General features: G+C 42.2%; 1 protein-coding gene and 1 pseudogene across 21 annotated transcripts in view; one reads left to right on the forward strand and one right to left on the reverse strand.

Moving 5' to 3' along the window:
* LOC129692192 (histone-binding protein RBBP4-like) overlaps positions 1-1,995 on the reverse strand; it is a 17,430-nt pseudogene extending 15,435 nt beyond the window's left edge.
* The window catches only part of Magi1 (membrane associated guanylate kinase, WW and PDZ domain containing 1), a 605,088-nt gene that overhangs the window by 120,521 nt on the left and 476,216 nt on the right, over positions 1-8,351 (forward strand). The gene's annotated exons all lie outside the window — the stretch shown is intronic.

Consider the following 8,351-nt stretch of genomic DNA (forward strand, 5'->3'; position numbering starts at 1 on the left):
GTGTGTGTGTGTGTGTGTGTGTGTGTGTGTGTGTGTGTGTGTGTGTGTGTAATACATGCCAAAGGTATAAAAGACTTATCTTCAGATTTTTTTTTGTCATAGTGAGAAATTATCTTCTGTATTTTCAACACAAATACTATTTTTATTAAAAATAATTGATTTGCATTAACACTGCATTCTGGGAAGAAACAGACTTGTGAGTTTCAGCTCCAGTGTGTTATAGATGGAAGTATAATCTGTGATGATCGTCATTTTGGTGAAGGGCCAGGAACTCCTTAATGAGCAGGGTGCAAGAGTCACCCTGAGGAGCCTGGAAAAGACAGATCTACGATTTTACACAAGGTCTGTGAGCAGGCAGCTTCTAATATGCTTTATGAAGTAGACACACCAGTTGCTTCACAGTTGACTTTCGCAATCTGCTAAAAGTTATTTATTTTAGAAATTTTAGCATTGTTGCAGAATGGTGATGTAGAGATTTTGTGTTCCACCTTTGATATTTCTTACTGTGACCTAGCAAGACATTCTCTTATTTAAAAATATTTACAATATTTTCTTCAGGGTACATTGGCTTATATGTGGCATCTGTTTTAATTATTCCCTGTTAACACAGACTCATCCTCAAAGTTGTCCTCATGTGATGTTTCTATTTCACGTGGTGAAAGAAAGAAAATTCCATCATTTAAATGGGCACTGGAAATGAGTCTGATAAAGAGATAAAGAGTGATGGAATGAACAGGAGTGACAGATGACAGAGGATTCAGAGAGTCTCCTGGTTAAAGTGACCTTCAAGTTGACAATAGGGCCAAGTTAGCATGTTAGGAAGACACATTACTGGCAGATTGGCAACTGACAGGTTCCTAGGACAGGAGCAGGTCTAGAGAAACCCTTTATATTTAAGAATGGGCTTATGGCACAGAGGGAATATCTGGAAGTTGAGTCAAAGGGTGATGGATGCAAAGAATTTAACTCAGACCGTTAAGCTTGCAACATCTTTTTGTTTTTCTTCTCATTAATTTTGTGGTTTGCTATTGGAGCTGGTAGGGTAATATTATTTCTCTCTCTGCTGTTTGGATGCTCAGGCACACTATCAAGTGTTTCTGTTTGAATTTAGTGTAATGACTGTGACTCTCACCACAAACTTTCCTTTGTTTTTGGTCCTGGCCCTTGAGACTTGAGTGAAAGCAGCACACCTTAATCTCTCATATCTATGACTTCATGTAATGCCATTAGTCTCCCTTTCCTAGTTTAGCCCTGCTTCAAGTACACAATTGCCCCTGGGTATCCAAAGGGGATTGGTTGAGTCCAGTAGTCCCTGAGGCCGAGAAGATGTTTAAGTTACAGGAAAAGACTTGTCGTTACTTAGAACCTACCTCCTTGGACATACTAGGCAAGTGTTTCCATTGAACTCCTACCGCGGCCTTCCAATATACTTTAAACATTTCTAGGTTACTAATAGTATGTCCTGTAAGATAAGTGTGATGTAAGCAGTTGCTGTGTTATCTCCATTAGGGGAAAATGGCAACTAAAAATCTGTATGTATTTAGTACAGACACAGGTTTTTTGTTTTTCCCCCGTCCATTGGTCGCTTGCATCTGTAGATGTGGAATTCGTGTTGCATATAGGGGCCAGCTGCCTTCCACTATTAGATGCTGTCATTTTCAAGATGTGCTTTCATCCTAACAGTGTGTTTTCAGTGAGAAGAATGACATGCTCCTACATTATTGGTAACACAAAACACATGCGCTCAAATAAAGAGATTAAAATAATTCCACGTGAACAAAAGTAAACTTAAGTTTGTTTGTTTGTTTGTTTGTTTGTTTTAAGACAGGTATTTTAAATTGTTCACTCCAGAAAATCCACTATTTCTGCATTTAAAAAAACCCAACAAACCCAGAACTCTTCTTTATACCTGGGAGCATCATGGACATCCACCAGGTCACAGATCTTGCTTTTTGTGGCATGGTCCTCTTTGGAAGTGTAGTCACCTACCGCCATGTAGTATAATCAAGCCAGGTAAATCCCAGAGCGTTTGCAGTCATCATCACATCAGCTGTCAGGGTGCTTTGTTCTTTCCCTGTACATTTGTTACCCTGCTGGTTCAATATGTTCAGGAGACCACAGATGGTCCTCAGGATTGAATGTGGGGCCTTGCGCTACAGCCTCAGCCCTAAACTGTGTTTTGATTACCTGTGTACAATAGTACAGGCATCAAGAGTAAGCATCTTGAAAATGAACAATAATTTAACATATGAAGTGTGTATCTGTACAGTTTGGGCTTGTATTTCATTTTTTTGAAAAAGTGTCCATATGTGTGTATGACCTTGTGCATGGAAGTCCTCTTGCATTCTCTACTTTATTAAGTCAGAGTCTTAAGATGAATCGGAGTTTGCTAATTCTAGGTTGTCTAGATAGCCAGTTTGTCCCTGTCTCTGCCTTTCCAGGGCTGGGGTGACAGGTGATCTCTACACTTGTCCAGCTTTTAAGTAGATTCCAGGGACCTGAATTCCAGTTCTTAGGCTTTGACAACCAAACATTTTATCCTTTCAGTACCCCCTGCCCCTTGCTTTTTTGTTTGTTTGTTTTTTGTTTTGTTATTCCTAGTGATTAGCTACTACTGTATTTAGATACTCTTCTCCGTCCATAGCTTGAGAAACAGAGTGCTAAAGCTGTATGTTTCATCCCTTGCCAAGTATTCTCATCTTAAATAGTGTCATACACCATTGTTAAATCAGAATTTGCGGGATATAGGTCAGGGGCCAGCATTTGTTTTCTTCTTAATTTTTCATTGTTTGTGGCCATTTTCAGACTGCCCTGGCTATTGTAATGGCTTAGTTGACACCACCTTTGTTTTGCTTTAATGTTTGTGAAAGCTTCATTTACATAAGAGAATGGGCACTTACGTAACCTTTATTTTCTTGTGACTTGCTTAAGCTTTGTTTCAGAACATTGTCAAATGGGGAGAAGCTTGCCTCAGAATGGGTCACTGCCTTTTGCTTGCCTTTTAGCTGGGGCCAGGGTCTGCCTAGGTGGCTATTGGTACACAGGCCTGCTCTTTTGAGGCTTTCCTGGGAGGGCAGGAGGGAGATAGGCTGTCACTAGGTGTTTTGGTTTGAGTGTGGTGTGTGATCATTGCTTCCCCAGCTAGTGCTGCCACTTGCAAAGCTGGGGGCATGATGCAGGCAGGCATAGGCCACTCCCTAGGTACACACCGAAGGTGACACCTGCCTCTGCTTGCATTTGTGTGCTTTTTGATCTGCCAAGATGTAAGGAGTGTTTCCTGCCATGAACTCACCCATGCCTCCCTGTGAGGACAGGCTGAGGCCATGAGCTCAAATTGGCCTCTTGTCCTTTGCGTTCTTTCTCTCAGGTATGCAGTGACAGCAACAAGGAAAAGACCAACACAGCTGGTAAAGTCTTCAGTACTTAATCAGTGAGGGTCAAATGAATAGGTAGCCTGTGTCAGGCAGGGTTGAGTCATGGGGCATGAGAAAGCCAGAGATGGGAGGAACAAGGAGGGCATCCTGGACTGAGGGACAATTGGAGGAGTCCTAGAAGAAGCTGGGCCTTGGAGTATGGCATGGGTGCATTGGGTGGGATGGCGCATTCATGGAGCCTTGCAGATTGTAAGTAAAGGGGTTGGATTTTATCCTAAGAGCAGTGATTATCTGTTGAAATATTTTATTTGGGAAACAAGCTTTTTACCTCGAGGGTGCATCCCCAAGGCTGAAAGTCTCTGGAGGTATGGAAGGCAAAGGGAGGTGTGAATCTTAGTCTGGTTTCAAGTCAGGAAGACAGAATAGAAAATAGACCAGGCTTGCCTGGCCCGTCCAGGCCCCTCAGGCACTCCCTGGCTCTCCTCGATGCTTATCTCTTGGAAGTCTCAGTTGAAGGCGTGGGGCTGTGCTTCTGTGCTGTCTGAAGTTGGAAAAGTAAAAACTGAGTCAGAAGGTTATCATACCAGCTCCTCCACATCCTCACAGGGTAAGTGTTTGGCTATTCTTTCTGAATTCCTAGATTCGTATGGCTTTGAGGAGTGTGGTTTCATTTTTTTGTACCTAATCTTAGACAAATTGAAACTGGACCAGTTTTTAAAGAGCACTGTAGGTACTTTAAAAAAAAAAAAAAAAACATTGGTGAGGATACAACACAAAGGAAGGAAGGAAGTCCCTTCCTCTCCTTCCTTTAAGGAAAAGAATGAGAGGAGGGAGGCAGGGGAGGGGTGTGTATTGATCGTTCACTAGGAGAACTTTTGTGTGCTAGGAATTGAATTCTCACACTGCCCTATGAGATGTACAGAGCTATTATTCCTATCTTGTAGATGAGGAAACTGAACCTTAGAAGCCCAAGCAGGGCTCCTTCTGCCCAGGTAGTCTTGGTGGCCTCATCCCAGCCATTTAGTGACACCCACAACGTCTCCCATTTTCCCTGCATTTGATTGTTAACCTCTGATTTTTCTGAAGTTCTTTAATGCAGTATGGGCTCTCTCTCCTGTTGCTGAAGGTTAGTGTTGGTGGGTTGATGCTAATGGCTTGGTTCTGCTTTCAAGCTCCAGAGAGAAGAGCTGCTGTTCTGCTCTGCCCTTGGGCTGTGTGCTGGTGGCCGAGCATGCTCTCAGGTCCTGTCAGCTGAGAGTGAAACCAAGGTGGCCCTGCCTCTGTTACTCTGCCCCTTTTGCAGAGTTGCTGAAGGAGCCCAGCCTGCATGTTCCATATTGGAATTAAGGGGAGGGAACTACAGGCTGGTACAGGTAAGAAAGCCCTAGCAACCTGGTTTTTCACAGTTAAAATCTTGGTACTCTAAGAGAACATTGGTGCTTTTTTTCAGGACCAGAGTGTTGAGGTTTTCTTTTGCATATTCAGGGGCGAGGATAATCCCTCCCTTTTCTAATAAGAGTTTGTTGGCTGCCATCTTCTTGTATTGTTTGGATTTTTTATTGTTAACGGGCCATCTTGATTTCATTTGCTTTTATGACATTTGAGAGTGGGTTCCATTCTGCGTGATGGCCCTCTCTGCTTCTCCCTGTCTGCATCAGCTACCAGGAAGAAGGGACCCAGAGATGAATGAGATTCTCCTTCAGCCTTTTGTTTGTACAACAATAAAATACCTATAAAAACATCACTCAGCAAGCAGATGCAAATCCAGGTGTTTATTCCCCACCATTCCCCTATTAGAGATTACAGTCAGTCCCCTTAAGAAGTACTTAAAAAGAACCTGTGTGTGTGCGCGCGTGTGTGCTTGCGCAGCGCACACATTTTGCATTCTTTAGCATTCAGTAAGCAGCACTGGGAAAAAATTACAAAGCACGTTGTTGTTTAGAGTAGGATGGTCTCGGTAGTTGTTTTTGTGTGGTGAAAGTTTTATTTTTCTGTGTTAATAATAGTGAACTACAAACCTGGCAAGTGTCTCCTGAAGCAGAATAAGCCTGTGCTGCTAGAAAGGGCGGTAATTATCAGAGCCCTGCGGGATCACAGGCATTTGTGAGTTTTGGGCATTCTTGGATATATAAATGCAAATTCATGGAGGGCCCTTAAGGAATGAAAACAGAAGAATTAGTCTATACAAAAATGTGCCTTATTCCCAGGCACTGGGATCAGAGCCGTGGTATAGCCCGAACAGAAGTGGTTTGTGTAGGTAGGTAAGTGATTTTCACCATTCTGAAGCTTAACAGAACCGTTTTCAATAGGAGGGAAACCCTCATTGCAGCTCTTTATTTTCCACAGTGGTAGCAACCAGCCAGGGAGAGAGTGTTTTTAATTGAAAATCACAGAACTTCACGTTAGCCAACTTTCAATTGCTTCCCTAGTGCAGCGTTTTGCCAGAGTTTCAAACAAGACTGTACAAGAAAAGGAAAAGAATGTGGGATTCACGGATACTAAAACATTGTAAACACAGCTCTGCTATCACCAGCCCGTTTAACGCCGAGCTCCTCTCATCATTTGCCGAGGGTGAACAGAAACTTAATTCATAGGCTTTCTCAGAGCTTCCTTGTCTCAGTTCTGGTGGTTCCTCCTCTTTTCGTGGGCCACCCTGGCCTGTTTGCACTTTCTTTCTGTGGCCTCAGCTTTCTCAGTATTGTCTGATGATGATTGCTTTGGTTAGGGAGGAAATGCTTTCATGTTTGACTCTGAGTTGCCAGCACTGTAATGCCCTTGAGCAAATGTAAAAAGAAAGTGTGTAACTTAAGGGCAGAGGGCATAGGGCATCTGAGCAGTGTCTTCTAGTCTCTGAAGCAGTGCTGTCTTGCAGTCTTTATTTATTTATTTATTTTTCTTATTTTCATTTTTATTTTTTTTTCTATCTGTCATTCCCTGCTTCATAGGCTCTTTGTGCTTTTCTAATCTTCTTCCCAGGCCCTGGCTGCCCACGTTCTCGGCATACGTTTCAGTTGAAGGCTTGACTCTTTGTCTTCATTGTGTATTTGAAAGAGATGGATACTGGTCAGAAGCCCACACTTGTGGGTCAGGAAGTGAAATCCCATGCAGCACTGGGGCTGGAAGCACAGCTGTGGGAATCATCCCAGGGGCAAGAAATGGCTGCAGAATTCAGTTCACCATTGTTAGCTTTCTTTAAAATCACATTTATTTATTTGTGTGTGGGCATATATAGAGATCAGAGCACAACTTGTGAAAGTTTGTTATCTCTGTTTATCATATGGTTCCTGGGAATGGAACTTAGGTTATCAGTCTTGATGGTACGTGCCTTTCCCCCACCAAGCCATTGTTAGGTTTTCTTTTTCAGACAGGGTTTCCCCGTGTACCCTTGGCTGTCCTAGAACTCACTCTGTAGATCACACTGGCCTTGAACGCAATGATCCGATGGCCTCTGCTGCTTGAGTGCTGGTATTCAAAGCATCAGCCACCATCGTCCGGCTTTGTAGGGCCTTCTTTTAATTCTGTGGATCAAATGTAGAGCTTTGTTTATGCTAGGCAAACCTCTGTGGCTGAGCTACGCCTCCAGGCCTTAGAAATCCTTGCTCTGCTCCAATTTCAGCCTCATCAATCAAGTCAAGAGGCTAGAAATATAGATGAGGGTAGATGGAGTACCTGCTTGTCAGGCTCAAGACTCCATGTCCCATCCCTAGCAACAGAAAAAGCAAGCCGCAACAAAAGATTCCAAACACAGTCCAGCAGTAGTATTTGTATGTGTGGTATGGGGCAGGTAGCTTTAGGTAAAATAATTTTGTGTGAGGGCATTATTAGTACATGAACTCTTACTGAATGCTGAGTTCCTTCTGTATTCTAGGCCCTGGTTCAGATTAGACAATAAATAACACACGGCTCATTTAGTGTTCATCCACACTGCTGTTACCTTCCCCAAATTACAGCGATGTGCTTCCTACTGGATTCCCACTGGATTGAGAGTTTATTTCGAAGGTTGGTCCTTGATACTGTGTTTACATTTTTTCTGTCCTAAGTGATGACATTTGAAAGAAAAGAAGATTGAACGCAGGGAGGCCTGGTATAACAAAAGATAAGATAGTGAGTGTGTCCGTGAAATAACTGCCAAGGTCCAAAGATTGGGTATATGGTACCCATCACTTGTCCTAGAGACATGCCAGGAAGCAGAATTTGCCCAAAGGAAAGAAAGTGCTGTATGTTTTTAGTTCAGGTAATTGTTTTCACTGGATAAATGATAACGTGAAAGCAAATCTGAAATTCTTTTAGAACTTAAATTATTCTCTTTGATCTAAGCATGCAAGTGATTAACGTAAAAAGCATTTCTTGGTAAGCAAGGCCTGGATTTCCATGGATTTAAGGCCATCATAGCAGGTTCACTTTGAACTTAGCCAAGACTTATATAGCATCTGGAAAATTTGTGTTTCAGAGAGGGTCTGTTTTAATTTTCATTCTTTAATATAATTTTAACTTTAATCCTCTTTTGCAAGTCCAATCCAAAGTGTAAGTGAATTAGGTAAACTATATTAGAAACTATCAAAAATCTCTGGGGGTTTTATTATACACACTCAGAGACTTGATGCCAAGGGCTTTACTAGGAATCCATTTTCCAGCCTGAAAAAGAGGACAGTTTATTGTTGTTCTTTCCTCTTCTACCCATCTTGACTTTGTTTCTCTACTATTCTGCTATTAGGGTGTGTAACTGGGTCATATCAAAATGGTGACAATATGACATGGAGACATTTCTTCTATCTGTCAGCACTTCAGTTTTTCATAAGGTTTATCTACCTTTCTTGCCTTCCTGTGATCGATTCTTGGGTCACACCACATCCTACCCATGTCTGTCTGTCTGTCTGTCTGTCTGTCTGTCTGTCTACTCTATCTATCTATCTATCTATCTATCTATCTATCTATCTATCTATCTATCTATCTATCTATCTATCTATCTATCTATCT

This window comes from Psammomys obesus, unplaced genomic scaffold (genome assembly GCF_907164565.1).
Source record: "Psammomys obesus unplaced genomic scaffold, mPsaObe1.curated_primary_1811, whole genome shotgun sequence".
Classification (NCBI taxonomy): Eukaryota; Metazoa; Chordata; class Mammalia; order Rodentia; family Muridae; genus Psammomys; species Psammomys obesus.